This window comes from Rana temporaria, chromosome 4 (assembly GCF_905171775.1).
Source record: "Rana temporaria chromosome 4, aRanTem1.1, whole genome shotgun sequence".
In the NCBI taxonomy this organism is placed as follows: domain Eukaryota; kingdom Metazoa; phylum Chordata; class Amphibia; order Anura; family Ranidae; genus Rana; species Rana temporaria.
Window position 1 is genome coordinate 420,686,422 of NC_053492.1, and position 21,832 is coordinate 420,708,253.

Here is a 21,832-nt window from a genome sequence, read left to right on the forward strand (position 1 = left end):
ATGGGGAAATTCGCTTTGATATACAAGTTGGGGCTGCTTTTGCTAATCTCATGTTACTGCGTGTTAAGTAAAAGTTTGGTAAGAGACGATTTGCACTTTTCAGACTGTTACAGCGTGACGAATGTGTTATCTCCATTACAAACGCTATTTTTACCGAAGGTGCGCTCCCAACTCATACTTTATTCTGAGCATGCGCGGGTTTCTAAGCAAACACACGAACGTGTTTCTCGTCGAAAACCAGCCCGACGAGAAACACGACGAGGAAATTGAGACTCCCGACGAGGAAAAAGAGAACTTGTTCTCTTTTTTTCTCATCGAGTTCCTCGACAGTTTCCTCGATGAAAAACATACACACGACCGTTTTCCAAAAAAGCTCTGCCACCAAGTTTCTTGATGGATTCTGTCGAGGAAAACGGTCGTGTGTACGAGGCCTAACACACGAGCAAGAATCTCGTCAGGAAAAAAACGTAATTTTTCCTGACGAGATTCTTGGCAAGAATCTCTTGCCGCCCGAGTGTACACACACTCCTTTCAAAAGAACCGCAGTTCTTTTGAAAGGCAAGAACGCAGTAACGTCATTGTGTATGACAAGCATGCGCTCGTCACATTCGATGCCGTCGCCGCCATCTTGCTTCACCCTACCTATGCTGTGGAAACTACCGCGCATGCGACAGGTAAGTATACAGACGCTTGGGTTTCTCATCAGGAAACAGGCTGAGAAGAATCTCGACGAGAAAATAGAGAGCAGGATCTCTATATTTCTCGTCGAGATTCTGGGCAGATTTCCAGAGGAGAAACCTGAAAGCCTCGTACACACGCTCAGTTTACTCTGCAAGAAAGCTCTGCCAGCAGTTTTCTTGCTGGTTCTTGCCGAGAAAACCGAACGTGTGTACGAGGCTTTAGAGGCGCCTCTCTTCTCTTTTATACTCAGTTGTGACATGACGCTACTTGTATATCAAGACATCGCTTGTATATCAAGGCAACACGTATTTAAATATTTTGCTTGTCTTGCAAAACGCTCTCAAACCAAGTTACTCTGAATCCAAGGTTTGACTGTATATATATATATATATATATATATATATGAAAATTAAAAAATATATACCGTATTTATCGGCGTATACCGCGCACTTTTTTGCCCTGAAAATCAGGGCAAAATCGTGGGTGCGCGGTATACGCCGATACCCGATTTCCCGCGCCGAGTTTTGAATACTGCGCCGACATATACCGAGCGCAGTACACTCGGGTATAGTCGGGCAGTCTCAGCTCCTTCCGCGCTCACGTCCTGGACGTACAGGACGTCAGCACGAGAGTTGCCGAGCATTGCCGACAATACACGAGTGTACTGCGCTCTGTATATGTCGGCGTATTCAAACTCGGCGGGGGAAACAAGCGGGGAGGACGCGAGGACGCCGCAGAAGGACGCCGGACCCGACGAAGAGGACACCCGAAGCCGCAGAAGGACGCCGGACACGACGAAGAGGACACCCGAAGCCGCAGAAGGACGCCGGACCCGACGAAGAGGACACCCGAAGCCGCAGAAGGACGCCGGACGCGACGAGGCCGCCGATGGACGCCGCGCAAGACACCAAAACTGTAAGTACAAAAAAACTTTTTTTTCCACAGGATTCAGGGCAACTTTAGGGGTGCGCGGTATACGCAGGAGTGCGTTATACCGCGATAAATACGGTATATGAAAATCAGGCACTTAGCCCATGAAAATGTCAACACCTATACTGACCAGGTCCATCACCAAGGGAGCTTTCAATGTAAAAATTGGTCTTTATCAGCACCCTTTCGAAAATTGGCATCGGACGCATCTGTTAATGTCACAGCTGTGTGCCAGTCAGCCATGCTTGGTCCCCATCCGTAAGCTCGCTAGGCATCCCCAGGCAAGGAGGATTAAGCTTTTTCTTTTCTGATTCCAAATTGCAGAGCCTGAGTCCTGCCTCCTCCTGCTATTTAGTGATTGGACAGGAAATGAAGGCACAGCTCTCTCTCTCCCTCTTTCTCTCTCCCTCTTTCTCTCTCCCTCTCTGGCTCAGGCTCAGGCAGTGGAAAAAGGCAGTTGTGTGATCTGCAAGCACTGGGTGCAGCTTGCTGCCCTGACAATGGAAACTTTCTGAGTTCCCTCCTGACTCAAACCCTAGTACAAGGAAGCCTGTTCGGCTGAGTTCAACCCCAGACAGACTTCACAACTTCCTTCCTGCATTCTTTGACATTACACATTGAACAAACATAGCAGAGAAAAAGAGCTGAGAGCCACACAGAGAGCGGGGGTCCACAGAGCCAACGACCAGAGGATTGGGACTTTACTGGGGGGATCGCTGCCTGCACTGGGGGGATTGCTGCCTGCACTGGGGGGATCGCTGCCTGCACTGGGCAGAAGTTTCACCAAGAAGCAGAAGACCCTTTAGAAGAGATCTGCCACCTATCTACTGCCCAGGTAAGTGTTGGAGCTTTGCTATGCAAGCCTGACATTACTTATCCTACTTTCCAGGACATCATCCTAAGCCCAGCCTGTTTTCCCATACATGCATCCCAGTGTGGCGGACAATAGTACCAGCCTGGCATTGAGATCTCCCATCACGTAGACACGCTCAGGAATGATTAAAATGTTATGTAACTTTACAGAAGGGTAGCTAGCTAGAACAAGGGATTCTGCAGTAAATAATAAAATCTTTTTTTCCATAGCAGAATAATTTCAAGGAAAAGAGGATTTGCAAAAAAAAAAAAAAATCCTTTCTTTACAGGCTGGACCACGATAAAAGGGGCTTTTGTCACGCGCTCCCCCCCCCCCTCTTAAAAAAGAGACACTGCATGCAAATTCCACTCCGAGTTCCAAATATTACACTTTAAAGCGTAGAGAAATGCTGCATTTTTAGAGGTGATGGGTCAAAGTTCTGCGCGTATTGTATTGGGGACACTTCTTAAAAGAATTATTTGGCAGAAATTCAAAAAGTTCGTAATTTGGCCGTTCTGCAAAAACATTTAACAAGACTGAGAATAAAGAGGATCCGAGTGATTCTAGAACAATACGCACCTCATCCCAAAGGCAATTGGTAGAAGTAGAGGAGGAAAGTGGCATGGTAGCGGTTCTAAGACAGTATATTCAACAATAAATAGTTATTATAGAAAAAATATAAATTTTATTAGGATAACATACACATATAAATTGTACAAAAAAGGGGTTCAATAAAACCAAATATTAAAGCAGACGTAGGAGTTTATGGGTCGCTGGTGTTCCCAAATTGTATGAGGTAGTGGTCACAGAAGATTGTCCTAGCTATCCCTACATGTTTCGCCGTTAAGGCTTCCTCAGGGGATTAAACTGGGACTCATTTAACAAAAACTGTTTGCGCTGTGTAGAGTAATGCCCCGCACACACGATCCGAATATCGTACGACAGATCGCACGACTTTTTCCGCTTAATAGTTGCAAGTAGAAATTAAATAGGTTATTAAAGTCACGAAAATTCTGGTACGACAGAAAAAATAAATCAGAAGTGATGTCATGTGTTGTAATGTATTTGTATTGTATTTTCGGACGACAACTGTACTGACTAAACGAAAATCGTACTATCTTGTACCGTACGAGAACATTTTTTGTGCCGAAAGTCGAATGTCCGATAAAATAATATCGGATTAACTGTCATGATCGGCTCTCGAACGATCCGATTATCGTATGATTCTTCCTCGGACGACATTTTTTGTACGATATTCGGATCGGGTGTACGGGGCATAAGGGAGTTTAGCACATTTAAATACGTTTTAAAAGAAAAACTGATATATTTGTACCATTTTAATTTTTTTTAAATTGCTTGTAGAATCTCATTGGTTGTTAGCATCCAATCCAGACATGGTTTTGCCACGGTTTTTGTTTATCAGACGATATGTAGGTTCAAGGTGCCTAATAGTCAGTGATACATTCTTGAGCAAGTCGCTTGCAGTCTATTTTGTAAGATCATTTTAGGGTACATGCACACCAGCCATTGCGTTACAATAAAGCGGCTGGTGTGCGGTGGAATGATAGCATTGCCGATGCGGTGATCGCCGTGCGGCGCACTGTTCCATTTTTTTTAAATGACTTTATTAAAATGTCATTAACTTCTATTGGCCACTGCACAGTGTGAATCAATAGATTGTTTTGCATTGCGCTGAAAAAAGTACTGCATGTCATACTTTTTTCACCACACAACGCGGTGGTGTGCACTGGTCAGGTAGGAGACAAGGCATTTTGCTTTGTCTTGTGGAGGGACTGTGCTGGAATAACCGTCCAATGCAGTCCTACCACACCTGGTGTGAGAGACCCTAGAAGCTTTATTACCTTTATTAATCCAGTGAATGTCGCATATTTCGCTGTTGGTCATATTAGCTGTTACAGAAAAAATTGGTACAATAGCTAATGTACCAAACAGTATCACCTAAACAGGAAATGAGGAACCCCCCCCCCCCCCCCACCTCAGAAGCAGCATTAAACCCTGACAGATGTTCTAACTCCTCCTTACTATACTTAGGGGCCCATTCACACATGTGTTGCATTAATGCGTGTTGTGTCACATGTTAAGGTGTGATGCATTAAGTGTTAGTAAACCGCAGTTAATGGGAAAAAAACCCTGCAAGGTTTGACTTATGAGTGACTTACCTTAGAACGAAGCTCTCCAGAGCCTGCGCTGTTACCGCTGAAGGGGCTTCCATCTTCCGGGTTCGCCTCCTCTGGCTACATGAATGGCCGTGGGTGCGATGATGTCACTCCCGCACGGGTCCGGCACTGTATGCTGGATGTTCAGAGCGTATGCGCCGGTGACGTCGCCGGCTGCATGCACTGTTGCGAGTTTAGGAGATATTCACAGTACCTACAGTACAGGTAAGCCTTATAATAGGCTTGTCTGTAGGTACAAATGGTAGAACAAAGTTTACTAGCACTTTAAGGCTGACAATTTAATTCAAATGGGCAGCTAATGCACCAGAATGGACAAAAACATACTGCATTTTTTTCCTATGCACAGTGTTATGACACATGCGTTACTGTGCATTGTGGTGTGTGGCAATGCATCTGCATTACTTTAGTGCAGGGGTCTCCAAACTTTTCAAACAAAGGGCCACTTTATTGTCCTTCAGACTTTAGGAGAGCCGGATTGTGGCCAGCAGGGGCAGAAAATGTCACGGCCCAGCATCAGTGACAATAAATATGGCCTCAGGGTTGGTGGTCAATAGGAGGAGGAGGAGTATTCCCCCTAATAATAAGGGAATAGTATCCCATCATTGGTATCAGTGGAAGATATAGTGCCCAAATGTTGGTGTCAGTGGGAGGAATAGTGCCTCATATCAGTGGGAGGAATTGTGCCCTAAGGGCCGGATAAATGCTAGAAAAGGGCCACATATGGCCCTCGGGCCGCAGTTTGGAGACCCCTGCTTTAGTGCATTGGTCTGCCATTCAGAATTCAATGCTCTAATGCGTGTAATGTGGATTACCACAACGCGCCACAAAGCAAAAGTGTCATTTGCTTTCAGATTTTAAAAAGACAGTGTTTACTAGTACACCCTTTGTGGATCACCTAATCTCCAGCACCCTTTACCTATTTTTAAGAAGACCCTGCCGTGTACTAAAATGCCTTCAGTATAGCACATACCTGTAAAGAAGAGGCCAATTACTTAACTCTCCTGACGCCGGGGCACTCAACACTGCTGTGTTGCAGAGAACTGGTCCTGCAGAACCAGATGGGACACTTCCAGCAGTGTCGATCTCCGGGGCCTCCCGCAACTCCGAATGCTGATCACTCCCTTTGATATCACATCTTTGCAGGACAGTCTTTTCCTGAAAGTATTTTAAAACATGGCAGTGTATAAGCAGCTAACATATTTTCTGATCTGTTGTAGCTGATGATTTAGCCTGGATTCACACCTATGCATTTTTAGTGTTTTTTGCATTTTGCAGATTTGCGCTACAGAACGTGTTTCATAGGAAACCATGTTAATTGTAAAGGTAATTCCCCCCCCCCCCCCCCTAAATAGCTTCCTTTACCTTAGTGCAGTCCTCCTTCACTTACCTCATCCTTCCATTTTGCTTTTAAATGTCCTTATTTCTTCTGAGAAATCCTCACTTCCTGTTCTTCTGTCTGTAACTCCACACAGTAATGCAAGGCTTTCTCCCTGGTCTGGAGTGTCATGCTCGCCCCCTCCCTTGAGGGGGGAGGGAGCGAGCAGGAGAGTCAGGACGCCCACTAACACACAGCTCCTTTCTCTATCTGCAACGTAGAGAGCATCCTGACTCTCCTGCTCACCCCCTCAAGGGAGGGGGCGAGCACGACACTCCACACCAGAGAGAAAGCCTTGCATTACTGTGTGGAGTTACAGACAGAAGAACAGGAAGTGAGGGTTTCTCAGAAGAAATAAGGACATTTAAAAGCAAAATCGAAGGATGAGGTAAGTGAAGGAGGACTGCACTAAGGTAAAGGAAGCTATTTAGGAAAAAAAAATGTTACCTTTACAACCCCTTTAAATGCACTGTAGTGCAAATCTGCAAAATTCAAAAAGCACCAAAACTGCATAGATGTGAATCCAGCCTTAGGCCCCATACACACGATAGAATTTATCCGTGGATACGGTCCAGCGAACCGTTTCCGCGGATAAATCCTCTCGAGGATTTCAGCAGATTTTAATGCGATGGAGTGTACTCACCATCGCATTGAAATCCGCGCCGAAATCCTCTGGCGATGACGTGTCGCGCCGTCGCCGCGATTATGACGCGGCGACGTGCGCGACGCTGTCATATAAGGAATTCCACGCATGCGTCGAATCATTACGATGCATGCGGGGGATCCCTTCGGACAGATGGATCCGGTGAGTCTGTACAGACCAGCGGATCCATCCGTTGGGATGGATTCCAGCAGATGGATATGTTGTGCATGTCAGCGAATATCCGATCTGCTGGAATCCATCCCAGGGGAGATTTATCCGCGGAAAAAGATCCGCTGGCGTGTACACACCATAGGATCTATCCGCTGAAACCCATTTGCTGGGATTTATCTGCGGATGGATTCTATCGTGTGTATGGGGCCTTAGTCCTGATTCACACGCATTTTGCGTTTTTCAATACATACTTTTAATCCATTGAAGTCTATGGAACCTAAAACCAGAATAAAGTCCCTGGCCCTTTCCATACAATGCACAGATGTGAACTACATCTGTAGGAAACCATGTTAAATGGACTGTAGTGTGTTTCTGCAAAACTGAAAACGCACAAAAAAATGCATAGGTGTGAACCAGGCCTAAGCATTTGCTGAAGTTTTAAAGTGGTTGTAAAGGTTCAGTTTTAGAAAAAAAATAAGAAAAAAATAACAAACATGTCATACTTACCTCCACTGTGCAGTTCGTTTTGCACAGAGTGGCCCCCGATCCTCCTGTTCTGGGGTCCCACGGCGTCTCTCGCGGCTCCTACCCACAATAGCTAACCCCCTCTGGGAAGCTCTCTCCTGAGGGGGTTACCTTGCGGGCGCGCTCCCGTGTTTTACACTCGGCGTGCATAGCCGCCGAGTGTATGACTTGGCCCCCGCCCCCCACATCATTGGATTTTATTGACAGCAGTGGGAGCCAATGTCTGTGCAGCTATCAATCTATCCAATGAAGAGCCGAGAAGCTGTGGAGAGAGCGACGCGGGATCGGGGCTCAGGTAAGTAAAATGGGGCTGTTGGGGGGGCCGAACAATGCAAATTGTTTTTTCACCTTAATGTATAGGATGCATTAAGGTGAAAAAACACAAAGGTTTCCAACCCCTTTAAAGTGTTATTGGAAACAAAGTTGATTGTACCTCATGAACAGCAATAGAACCTCCTTCTGAGGTAAACCTAGCATTGTGTGGTAGGGATATAGTTAAATCATGGTTGTGGACGCCTGCGTATTTGTTTACTATTTTCCGGCTCAGATGTCGTAGAGCAGCACAACAGTGTGTAAGTTATGTGTCATGTTGTAGTTGGTGCGATCACCTGAATGAACAGCAAGGTAATTTATTGTTCAGGGGTGGCAGAAGTGACAGCTAAATGACTCTGACATGTTGCTACGTTACACAGATTGCACAATGGGGTGTAGAAGTTTGCTCATGGGCAAGGTGAGGTGAATTAGTCCTAGTGGAAGGGAGATACCAACAAAAGACAGGGCCTCTTTTAGAGCTCAATCACACAGTCAGAAAATATACTACGTTTAGATGTGTACAATAGAACATTTTGTACACAATTAGATGACGCACCAATCAATGACCCCATACACACGGCTGCATATTCAAAAATATGCACAGCAAACAAAACAAGGTAGGACACAACTGCAGATTTGAAATGCATAGACCTGAAGATTTTACACGCGTATGCGCAGATTTTACGCAGGTCTGCCAGTTAGAACCTTTCTTTCATTCAGAAACGATGCGTACTCCTGCAAAATTGCGGTAAAAACGTGGCACTTGCATTTTGGATGCGGGTCCATTGAATTCTATTACATGCAAAACGCTGCTAAAAATGAACCCTTCCAAAAATGCAGAGGCACAAAAAAGCATTGATGTGAACATGTTCCATAGGAAACCATGTTAAAAAATTTGGGGCACAATTTTTCTCACTGACACAAATAATGGGGCACTATTCCCCGCACTCATACCAAAGATGGGGCATTGTTTATTCATACTGACATCTTGATCTTTTCTACTCCCAATGGAATCATTCTGGCCCGCCTTATATCTAAAGGACAGTAAGCTGGCCCTTTGTTTAGAAAGTTTGGAGACCCCTGCCCTAGACCAGCCATCCTCAAGCAGGGTTCCATGAAACCCTAAGGTTCCTCCAGATGTTTCTTAAGCTGTGGCGGATTGACCTTCTATTTCAGTGGTTCTTAACATTCTAGTGCCGTGACCCCTTGATAAAATTTCCCAAGTTGTGGGGACCCCTAACAGTAAAATTATTTTCGTAGCGTTTGCTGTCAGCACCCAAGGCAAGACAAGTCATTTGCACCCCTAACCCACAGACATTTAGCGCTCCCTGAGTCCCTTCCACTCGTACGGTATTATACCCCTTATGGTACATTTTACGATGTACCACTCTTTCTCTTTGTTCTCCTTCTTTCCCCTTTTATCTCTCTTTATGCTAATTTCTTATTTTTTTCCCCCCATCCCTCCCTCTAGACATCTTTCTTATTATTTTTCTCCCTTTTTCTTTGTTCGCTCCTCCACTTTTCCTCTTCATTGCATGTATTCTCTATTTTTTATTCATTCTCTTACTGCTCGGTGGTGGGTGGGGGGGGGGAATGGGATGAGTGACAGTGCTGGTGGGGGAATGGGATCAGTGGCAGTGTTAGGGGGAGTTCTGATCAGCCAACTTAGATGCTCTTGATCAAGGTCATCTGCTGATCTGAGAACTGTAGTGGGGACTTTTAATGGTAACTATAATCACAGGTAGTGTTACTCACTGTGACTCTGGCTTCACTGTGTCTCCGACTTCGTGGTGTCTCATAGCAGTGACACCTATGCCGCAATCAGGAGATAGGGTCTCCTCCAGCCCCTCCCACTTCACATTCCTCATTAGTCAGCTGACCTTTAGTCTCTGCCCCCAGCCATGCGGTGAACTAAATGGGCGACTGTGGGCTCCAAGAACAGCCCCGCTGGACAGTCACAGGCTCCAGGGACAGCCTTTCTGGGCTGTGAAAAGACTGGTAGAGCAGCACGGGCTTCAGGAATAGCCCAGGATTTGGTGACCCCTGGAAAATTGTCATTCGACTCCCAAGGGGGTCCCGGCCCCCAGGTTGAGAACCACTGTTCTATTTTATGATGCCTGCATAGTTCTGGGGCCAAAACAACTTGGTAAAGCCAGCTACGTGGCACCAGCTATCTTTTTAGCTGTCTATGAAGATGGCATTTTAAACACCACTGGACGGTGGGTGAGGGGTCATTTTTCTTCTCTTTGTGGTGGTACTTGGAGTAAAAAAAAAAGGGAAACCTAAGGACACCCACATAAGAAGTAGAAAAAGGAAAGATGACAGAGCAATTATGGCAGACATTCTCAGCTGGGTTCCTCCAGAGGTTTCTAGGGGTTCCTTGAGTAGTGAACAGTGGTGGATTGATCTCTGGCCTGATGGTGGCTGTATAGTTCTGACATAACATGCACAGGCGTATAACACGCACCCTAACTTTAGGAGGGAAGTTTCAGGAAAAAAAACACTCCACAGCCCCCTGCGTATAACACACAGGCACACTTTACCCTCTATTTTCAGGGTAGAAAAGTGAGTGTTATACGCCAATAAATACAGTAAATGCTCGGTATCGGGACAACCCTATTTACCACCAATGTAGTCATCTGCAGATATAATCATTTTTAGCAGACCTGAATTTTAAAAGTTCCTTCATGATAAAAGTGTAGAGAAAGATAGCCTTATGGTGTATTGGCCTATTGCCCATTGGGTAAAAAAAACAGAACAAAACATGTAGTAGACCTAAGATAGTGTAATTTACGAGTGACCATAGGCTTATGGCGTATGCAACTTTAAAATAGCACTTGTGGAGAATATATCTGTCTCCATGCAGAGGAAGACAAGGTCGCTGTTGATGCTCAGGGGAAGCCCAGTCTGACATCCTCTCGGGGGACATCAGGATGATAAGAATAACTTAGCGCTGATGGAAAAAATATCAGGGGTTTCCTGTATAGCAGAGGTGCCCAGTGATGGATTCATTACGTAAAATTGGGAACTTTCTAGTATTAGGAAAGAAAAATAATATTTTCGATAGGGAAATATTTTTTTTTTGTTGATTTCCTTATCAAGAATATTATTTTTTATTGGATTTTTCCCCCCCAATTCTATACAATTCCCAAGAAAACATTGTACACACACTTGTATTTAATTTATAAAATCCCTGCTTGTCTACTGCCATGAAGGAGGAGATGAGGGATATTTGGAACCCTGAATTTTCAATATGTGGGAAACACTTTGTACTAGGGTCAGTTAATATAGAAGCCAATTACACTATTAGCATGTCACTGCAGTGACACCAGAATGCCCAGAGGAAACCCTTATAAACACAGGGAGAACATGCAAACTCCATGCTGATAGTGCCCTGGCTGGACAGAACGTTGTTTCAAAATTCCTAAAATAAATCGATTTTTCTATTAGGTTTACATCAGTTTTATTAATTTGGTGGACTGACCCTCTCGGCAGTGCAGGAGACCGAAGAATACAGCACAGTGGGGAAGCTTTTTCCCATACCTCCCAACTGTCCCTGATTTTGAGGGACTGTCCCTGATTTAGAGCAATGTCCCTCTGTCCCTCATTCTCCTCATTTGTCCCTCATTTTGGTCTGATCTATACAGATGTATATAAAATGCACTTTTTTTCCAGTGCTAAACCTTTCATCTGATTTCTAAATGGCTGCATTTGAAAACTACAAAAGCCAATACAAAGGAATAGTAGTGGTAAAAAAGCAGTTGTGGGTTTAAACAATCGTATTTTTTTGTAAATGTCTCCTTTTAAGGGGCCGTGGCAAGGGGTGTGTCCTATGCCTGCATACTCTTGCTGATAGGTGTCCCTCATTCCCATCTCAGAAAGTTGGGAGGTATGTCTTTCCTACTCACTGGGCCCCATATGCCCTCGGGTGCCATCAGATCTGCATTGGCTGCTAAGATGAGAGATATTTCTGTCCTGTCTGGACAAAAACATGGAATTTCTTTTTGAAAGACGGCTTCAATCTGAACTCCAGGTGAAGGGCTAAGTACACAGACTAAATACATACATAGGAGCTGATTATCCTGCCAAAAGATTTGTATATCTGTCTATCCAATCCTGAGATTTACACAGCTCTGGTACACAGCTCACCCCTGTCTAGCAGACAATGGGACCTAATCTTTCTCTGCTGCAATTTCACTTTCTGATCCGCTCCCTAATCCCATCCAATGAATGGACAGTTAAAGGAGAAGCAGCACAATGATGAGCTTATCTCTCTGGCACTCTACATTCTCCTTCTATCTGCATGCTCCACATAGGTGTGCGCAGCCTATTGCATTAGGGTGTGCACCCCAAAGATCAAACATATTTGCATGTGTATATACAGTATACTGATGGTGTCAGCAGAGCCGTAGACAGTGTCAGTAGGGCAGTGTCAGTAGTTTTTATTTTAGGAGCCCCATTAGGGAGCTTTGGTTAAATATCAGGGGTCTATTTCTGTGCGTTGCTGCACGTTTAACGCAGTATGTTTCTGTGCATTAGTGCATGTTTAACGCAGTATATTCCAGTGCGTTACTGCACGTTTAATGCAGCATATTTCTGTGCATTAGTGCACGCTTAACGCAGTATATTTCAGTGCATTACTGCATGTTTAACGCAGTATATTTCTGTGTGTTACGTGCCATTTAATGCTGTATTTTTCTGTGCATTAGTGCACGTTTGACACAGTATAGTTCGGTGCAATCTGCACCACACAGGGTGAATTAGGGTGTGCCTAGGCACACCTGGCACACCCTGTGCGCACGCCTATGATGCTCCATGTGCTGCTTTTGCCTCCCCCAGTCTGAGCCCTACTGTACAGAAACTGCAAGGGGCTGATGCCAAGTTGAATAAATTCAGATGCTTATACTACGTGCAGTAAAAAATACAGGTAATGATGTATGAGGGCCCATTAACACAAACGCAAAGTTTCTGTGCAATGGTGCAGTTCATTTTCAAGGGCACCCCAACGCACTAAGGCAACACACCTGTGTTGGTGTGCGCACCACAGCAAACACCAATGCATGGTAGTGTGTTGAGGTACATTGCGTTAAAAAAAGGTCACTCTAGATTTCCACCATGTTAGGGCACATTGGTGCATTTTAATGGACTGCTTTAACACAGCACACATTAACCACTTTCCGCAGGTTTTACTGTGGCAACATGGCACGGCTGGGCGAAACGACGTTATGTTACGTCTCTTCGCCCTGTGGCCACTAGGGGGCGTGTGCGCCCACTGCTCGCCCCCGGAGAGGACGCAAGGGGGTGAGCACGATGACCGCCGGGCACCCGCGATCGCTCATGACACAGCGAGAACCATGATCTGTGTGTGTAAGCACACAGATTCTGGTTCCTTCAGGGGAGAAATAACTGATCGTGTGTTCATACAAAGTATGAACAGCGATCTGCCATCTCCCCTAGTAAGTCCCATCCCCCCTTCAGTTGGAACACAGTTAACCCCTTGATCGCCCCCTAGTGTTAACCCCTTCCCTGCCAGCGACATATTTACAGTAATCAGTGCATTTTTATAGCGCTGATCGCTGTAAAATTGTCAATGGTCCCAAATATGTGTCAAAAGTGTCCGATCTGTCTGCCATAATGTCGCAGTCTCGATAAAAATTGCAGCTCGCCACCATTACTAGTAAAAAAAAATATAAATAAAAAAAATGCCATAAAACTATCCCCTATTTTGTAGACGCTATAACTTTTGCGTAAACCAATCAATATACGCTTATTGCGATTTTTTTTTAACCAAAATATGTACAAGAATACATATCGGCCTAAACTGAGGAAAAAAATTGTTTTTTGGGAGAAAATGTGGGATATTTATTATAGCAAAAAGTAAAAGATATAGGGGGTTATTTACAAAAGGCAAAATCACTTTGCACTACAAGTGCACTGCAAGTGCACTGAAAGTGCACTTGTAAGTGCAGTCGCTGTAGATCTGGGGGGAAGATCTGAAACAAGGGCAAGCTCTGCTGATTTTATTATCCAATCATGTGCAAGCTAAAAAAATTTTTTATTTTCCATGCATGTTCCCCTCAGATCTACAGCGACTGCATTTCAAAGTGCACTTTCAGTGCACTTGTAGTGCAATGTGGATTTTCCTTTTGTAAATAACCCAAATTGTGTTTTTTTTCAAAATTGTCGCTGTTCTGTAGCGCAAAAAATAAAAACCGCAGAGGTGGTCAAATACCACCAAAAGAACGCTCTATTTGTGGGAAAAAAAGGACATCAATTTTGTTTGGGTACAACGTTGCACGACCGCGCAATTGTCAAAGCGACGCAGTGCCAAATTGTAAAAAGTGCTCTGCGGTTAATGTGCAGCATGACGCATGTGAATTAACGCACCACAAACAAGTAAATGGTCCCTTTATTATTATACAGGATTTATTTAGCGCCAACAGTTTGCGCAGCGCTTAACAAAATAACTTTATGAATACAAAACATCATTAATTTGTACCTTTTATAGTAATTCTTATGAAAGTCAAAGCTGTATATTTCTTGTGGCTCAGTGAATTGTAATCAGTAAGGCAATGATGGGAAGACCAGACCTGGAGCCTGAACCCATTTTTCTCAAATTGTCCTCATCTGTGAGAAAGAGAGGATTTATTTTTTGTTTGTTTGCAGTTGTTTGGCAAATCCAATAAAAAAATAAAAAAACAGTTCCATGTTTATGCTCCATGCACACTGAAGCAAAAAAAAAGCTATAAAAAAACGCCAGTAGCTTTGCAGGGAGCCTTTCAATTTTTTTTAGCGTTTATTAGTGTTTTTCAGTGTAGCGTTTTTTAGCTTTTTTTTTTCAATGGATAAAGAAATGCAAAAAAACGCTGGTGCCGGCGTTTTGCGTTTTTTTAGCATTTTTTCCCGTCGAAAAACGGCACTTTGAACACAAATTTCGGGCGTTCCGAAAAAAGCCAATAAACTCCAAAGCTATGTGCATTGGCACATAGGCTAACATAGGGTTCAGTTTATGGGCTTTTTAAAAAAAGCCCAAAATGCCAATAAACTGCAGTTTATCAGCTTCAGTGTGCATGGAGCCTTAATTTCAGGGACGACTGGCATCTACGGGCGGAAAACAAACCTGTAAATATTGTGCTTTGGCACTGCCCGCTGTTACTCTGCTTTCCCGGGCACTGGCCTTGTGTTACGTACAACCTTGGCTGCTTGGAAAAAAAGGGCAAAGTTTAGTGCCTGCGGTGATATCTTGGGTTCCTCATACATACTGAATTCCAGCCAGATAGTAAGACAAACGAATTCAGCTATGTATTCAGGTTAAAAATCCTTCAATGTACTTGTAACTGCAGCTAGTATAAGTAGCTAAATTAGGCTTTTTTATTAGCTTACCAACAAAGTGAGGGCCAGCACTAAACGGCAGGTAAAAAGGGCTATAAATTGTATATATACAGTATATATATATATATATATATATATATATATATATATATATATATATATATAATTATAGTTGACCTAACACCAAATATATATATATATATATATATATTTTCTTGTACAATTTTTCTTTAGATTTATAAAAAATTATGAGGTCAAAATGAAACAATTTTCAATTGTATTGAATTAGGCAGGCCCTTGCTCTACATAGTTCAAGGTAAATCTAAAGGAAATTTGTACAAAAAAATTGAACATGCAAGGTCAGTTTAACACTCAGGGGTCTCAAACGGGTGGCCCTCCAGCTGTTGTGGAACTACAAGTCCCATAATGCCTGTGGGAGTCATGCTTGTAACAGTCAGCCTTACAATGCCTCATGGGACTTGTAGTTCCACAATAGCTGGAGGGCCGCCAGTTTGAGACCCCTACTCTACACCCTTCCCAACCCATTCCCCCCAGTCCTTGCCGCAGTTGCCTCCATGGGTGGTACAGTTTCTGTATCACCCATGGATACAGAAAGTGTATCTATGGGTGATACAGAAACTGTATCCATGGGTGATACAGAAACCCCAGGTCCTTGCAGCCCGGTGCAGCGGTCATGGGGTTTGAATACTGCACTGCTCTTCTTCTTTCCCTAAAGATGCCTGGACAGATCAGATCAGTTCTAAATGGTCAGCACAGTCACGTGCCGGCACTGACCAATCAGAAGCACACTAATCCTGCGTGGACAGTGAAACTCTATCACCTACAGAGTTAAATGCAATGGAGGGTGTGGAGGATTCACCTTTTCATTTTTTCTGTAAGGGCGCATTCACACAGGTGGCCAGGGGGGCGGTGGTAAAACCAGGCTGTTGAGCCACGGTTTTGCCCAACCCCCCCCAACCACCTGCCTGAACACTAATCATACAGCCATTCACAGCTGTACACATGATGCCATCACGATGCTGTGCTTCACAGCTGCAGAAAAATGTAAAGAGCATGTTACTTTTGGTGGGCAGTGCCACCTCTGAATGAAACTAATGCAGCTCTATGGGGCCGCACCCAGGGCCATCTTAATGCAAGGGCACTCCTGGGCACTGCCCAGGGGCCCCAAGTACAGGGGGGGGGCCCCACAATAATCTTGCATTACATCATACTTGCCAACTGTCCCGGATTTGCTGGGATAGTCATGCTTTTTACTAAACTGTCCCGATATGGCTGTGTCCCGGGAAGCGTCACGGAACCTATACTGTGCCCTCCTGATCCCAATGTTGTGCCCTCCTGCATTCCTCTCTGTACTGTGCCCTTTGTGTTGACTAGTCTTTGATTTATGGAATTTTTTCCTTTTGTAAAATTGATTTTATTGAAAGCACTAATGAATATATGTTTAATGCTATCAACTATTTATATTTTATTTCTTGAAAGTAGGTGTATAAATTGGGGCAAGCTGGTGGGGCCCAGGTGCATTACTTTGCCCAGGGGCCCATGATGCTATCAAGACGGCCCCGGCCACTCCCTGCAATGCACAATGGGCCAGATTCACAAAAGGGATACGACGGCGTTTCTCCTGATACGCCGTTGCATCCCTGTTTCTATCTATGCGACTGATTCATAGAATCAGTTACGCATAGATATCCCTTAGATCCGACAGGTGTAATAGTTTTACACTGTCGGATCTTAGGATGCAGTACCGCGGCCGCCGCTGGGGGGAGTTTGCGTCGTAAACCAGTGTCGGGTATGCAAATTAGGAGTTACGGCCGATCCACAACGGTTTTTCGCGTTCGCTACGTCGTCCGTAGTCAAGTTTCGCGTCGCAAAGTTAGTCGTTTTTTTTGGTGCCCTAACTTTAGTCAGCAAGTGTATTGCTGTCTAAAGTATGGCCGTCGTTCCTGCGTCGAAATTCAAAATTTAACATCATTTGTGTAAGCCGTCCGGGAATACGGAAGTACGCTACGCGCGTCGCCGTTCAAAAAAATGACGTCACGGCGGGAGTTAGGAAACGGAGCATGCGCAGTAGGTCCGGCGCGGGAGCGCGCCTAATTTAAATGGCACACGCCCATTTGAATTGGTCCGCCTTGCGCCGGAGGCCGCGGGCGTAGTTTTCTTCGCAAGTGCTTGGTGAATCAGGCACTTGCGATGAAAAATTGCCGCGGTGTAACTTATCTAGGATAAGTTACGCCGCCGCGATTCTACGTGAATCTGGCCCAATGTTCTTATCACTGCGGAGAGGAGACTGAGGAAATGCTTCCTCCTGCCTGCAGCAGGCTGATGGCTGTATATTGTGACATGTCAGAAATGTATTCAGAGACTTGTAAAGCTACTGAAAAGTCCACTTTAATTTTCCTCTATTTGTATACATTAGTATTTGTGTTTATCGGCTTGCCCGGTGTTAAGCGGTAATCGCTCGCCCTGTGGAGTCTTTTCTGGTCGGACTTCTTATCTGACATTTGCAGTCGTGTCCTCGCAGCTGAAAGTTTTTCTATTTTAGTCAGCAGTCCATTGAAGGCTCCTCGTAGTATTTGAGGTTTGTGTTTATCAGTCCAATGCCAGCAGCAGGGGATTTCCCAGTGCTTCCCAGCTGTGGACGGCTCTCCGCAGCACAAACACAGATGCCACGCACAGAGGAATCACCTGTCACTGGAGCTGCGTCTGCATATCGCCGGGAGCTGGAGCCAAGTGGGAGGTTGGCACAGCGTACACGCTGCTTCAGATCTGTCTTTTTAGGGCTCTATGGTACCAGCCAGCTTGATCTTTCTTATATTCCCTTAAAGTGGAACTCCAGCTTTACCTTCAACACAGTTGTGCAGACTTCTTTCCTTACTGAAATTGGTTTCACTGCACACCGTGAGCTTCTTACAATATGCATTAGAAGCTGCAACAAGTCAGATAGAGCCTCATAGGCGTGCGCACAGGGTGTGCCAGTTGTGCCCAGGCACACCCTAATCACACTGTGCAGCACAGATTCCCCCTACTGCCCTGTCTCCTCCCATCCTTCCCTTTGCAGTGCTCAAGGCTTCCCTACTCTCCTCTCCCTCCGGGATGTTTTAGGATGAATGGGGAAGGGGCCGGTAAATATGTAACTTACCGACCCCTTCCCTTTCATCGTAGTGTGCGTTTGAGCTTTGGGGAGCAAACCCTAATGCAATAGGCTGCGCACAGCCTGCCTCATTATCGGGCTAGGGAACATCCGATATCCACTTGTCCTTTCCTCCCCAACCTGACTGTCCCTGGCCCACCCCTTTCATTAATTAAAGGAGTTGTAAAGGAAAATGTTTTTTCACCTTAATGCAATCTAAGCATTAAGGTGAAAAAACATCTGATACTGCCGCCCCCCCCCCCCCGAGCCCCCCTTATACTTACCTGACCCCTCGAAAGTCCCGCGCGCAGTCCCAGGATCCTCTTCGCCGCTGATTGGCTAGAGCGAATGGATTGAGAGCAGCGCAGCCATTGGCTGGCGCTGCTGTCAATCACATCCAGTGACGCGTCGAGGGGCGGGGCCGAGTGATACAGTGAGCGGCTATGGCTGCTCGCTGTATCACGGGAGCGCGCCCGCAATTGCTGACCACCATGCGAGCTCTTGCATTACTGTGGTGAGTAATTGCGGGGAGGACCAGAGACAGCCGCCGAGGGACCCCAGAAGACATGGATCGGGGGCCACTATGTGCAAAACGAACTGCGCAGTGGAGGTAAGTATAACACGTTTGTTATTTTAGAAAAAAAAAATGTTTCCTTTAGTAACCCTTTAAATGTCAGTTCTTTCAGCCATGGAGACTCAGTATCATTGTGGGCATTACCTAGGGTGGTTTGCATACAAATGGAGTCTTCCTAGGAGCACCCAGGGGTTCTAATCCTTCCATACTAAAATAAATAAATAAAAAATAAATAAAAAAATAAAAACATTTCGGCTTTACATACTCATAATGCAGTTTTTATAACTGAATGCATTTGGTTAAATCTTCCTGGAATATAGCTTTAAAGTGGATGTAAACCCTCCATACACCCAGTGAAGTGAACAGCCTCAGATGATACACACAGATGAACCAAATCTCCCTACATAGGCTTTATATGTATATCTGCTGTCTTCAAATTTATATACCGTTTATAAAGTTCAGATTTTGTTAGGAGATTTTCTCTTCCTGGTTAACACAGAGTGTGATGTCTGGGCATACAGCCAAGATAGCTAACATTGCTGATTGGAAGAAAGGCACACACACCCCTCTCCTCATAGGCAGAGATTCTGAGAGCTGTTTTGTAATAGGAGCTGCTCTCTGCTACTCTATTTTTAGTAACCTCCTTTTGTCTAAAAAGTCTAAAAATATGTCAGGAGTTCTCAGGCTGATAACAGAGGAACCGTTCAGAAGAGAGCTATAAGACTTAGCTCATTGAAAAGAGATAACAAAATACTGCAGATATATGTGCCCAGCTCAGATTTCATGAATCGGGTTTACATCCACTTTAATGAACCTGTTTTCCAGACTGTCTGTGATGCCAGCTCCCTGGATGCTGTAGCGCCTCTCTGTGGCATTCCTATTTCTGACCAATGCCTCTACACTTGGTGCCATAGATACATGTTGTGCTTTTGCCTTTAAATGAACTTTTTATTGTACATATTCAGGAAATGTATTTGTACACACAAATGATATTTAACTTTTTTTTTTCTTCCATCATGTTTATTTTGCTGCAGAGGGGGAAGTACAAAAGTTCGAGTTTCCTTTCTCACCCCTACAAAACAGGAAGTAGACCAATGCCTGAAGTGGCACCGAAGGAGGTTTTCATGGCACTGTGCTGTATAACGGTGGGATATTTAGGAAGGATAGCTAATCGGCGCGAGCAGCCCCTACAAGTCTAATTAAAGTAAGATGACCAGATTTTTCAAATGAAATCCGGGGACATTTTTTTTTTTTTTTACTAGTAATGGTGGCAATCAGCGACTCATAGCTGGACTGCAATTTTGCGGCCGACAATTCGGACACTTAGTGACACTTTGTGGGAACCAGTGACAGTAATACAGTGATCAGTGCTAAAAATATGCACTGTCACATCTGATAACATCTGATAACATCTAGGGCAATCAAAAAGTTTAATGTGTGCCCAACAAGTGTTTTATTACTGTGGGCAAAGCTGTATCCTGGCCTAGGCCAACAAGGCCCAGGCCTAGGGCAGCACTTTGCAGGGGGGCAGCACGGAAAGAGTCCCCGCCGGCTTGCGCTACACTGTTAGTGTAGCGCCAGTCTTATGGGGCGGACTGGGCTGAGAGAGCAACATTCTGTAACTATAGGGGGGGGGGGGTTGGGGGGCACTGCTTCTAATTTTAAGTGTCCTATCATCCTGGACCACAAACCTTCCTCCCTGTGCTATATGTTTTCTGCTGCACCCTTGGCATGGTTATATCCTCTCCATAAAATTATCAGAAATTTGTGCTTAAAGTAGAACTATAGGCTACACTTTTTTTTCATTTTGGAGAGTAAGGGAGGGTTATAGCCCCTGTCAGTTTATTTTTTACCATCCCTGTCCCATTGCAGAGATTTACCCCTCATTTCCTGCCCCATAGCCAAACAGGAAGTGAGAGGAAATCTATGCAAATTAAGGGAATCCAATGCCCCCCCCAAGGCCCTCATAACTAATGTCCCCACTTAAAAATTTCAGGGCGGGTCTTAAACAGAAAGGCGGGTAGCCTTGACAGTAAGGGGTGTGTCATATTTAAATTAGGGGGTGCACAAGTTTAGTCAGGCCTATGGCAGCACAAAACCTAAATACACCACTGATTGTGGGGAGGTGATTTTACTAAGGGAAGGCATAGATCCCTGTACCTGCTTTGCAGGAACACAGGATCAATGTCTTCCATACTGACAGAACGGCGATCTGCCTTGTTTAAATAGGATGCATTAAGGTGAAAAAAACATTTACCTTTACAACCCCTTTAAGAAACAACAGGAGAGGTGGAGAAAGTATCCACAGAATGGAAGTAGACGGGCAGGGAGATCCTTGCACTATGGGTCCTTGGGTACAGCTTTCTGTACAGCACAGAGAATATATTCAACCTTTTTTTAGGTCTTCAACTTTTATGAAAATACCACATTGTAATCCTGCTATGAAGGCCCTTGTTCAGGAACTCCCTGTTATAGAGTAACAACAGTGTGTGCCCATCTCCCAGTTGTGCCACCTGTGTTGTCATTCTGTCACATGATGAGTGCCTTGTAAAGATTTATTAATGGCCATTTCAACACACAATACGCAGGCATGGTCCATTCTTGTCCTCATCAGAAAACCCACCCTGAGAAATGGCAGGCAGCCATCACTAGAGTGTATGTAGAGAAGAAGTTGACACAAAGAGGTTGCATGGGACACACACCACATTGATCCAACAAAGGATAAGAAAGTTGGAAAAAGGCAAGTTTATGAGTTAGGGTTTATATCTATTTTAATTCTCCAGAACACACATAGGATAATCGTGGATAGACTGCACATACACATGTTTCAGGGTAGGTTACTACATGGAGCAGAAAGCTCACATTCGTAGCATGCTTCTGCAAGTCTGTTCTCGTCCATCTGACATTACTTGTTGTTTACAGCACAGGTATTAAACTCTGGGCAGGTCCATGCAAATGACAGGTCTCCCATCCGTGTGGATTACATCACACGAGCTCTTCTTGTCCTTGTCACTGCCAAATTGTAATGACCTCTCTCTTAGTCAAAGTAGCTAGAACTCAGAGTGAGTATTCAGTCATTTACATGTG

General features: G+C 44.7%; 1 protein-coding gene across 2 annotated transcripts in view; it reads left to right on the forward strand.

The window, feature by feature from the left end:
* Positions 1–2,011: 2,011 nt before the first annotated feature.
* The window catches only part of ITPKB (inositol-trisphosphate 3-kinase B), a 151,140-nt gene continuing 131,319 nt past the window's right edge, over positions 2,012–21,832 (forward strand). Inside the window, exon 1 of one of the 2 annotated variants that reach the window (XM_040351335.1) lies at positions 2,012–2,446. The gene's annotated coding sequence lies outside the window, so the exon portion shown is untranslated. Of the gene's footprint in view, positions 2,447–20,961; positions 21,768–21,832 lie in introns of those variants that run through there. The other variant, XM_040351336.1, reaches the window with a different exon arrangement.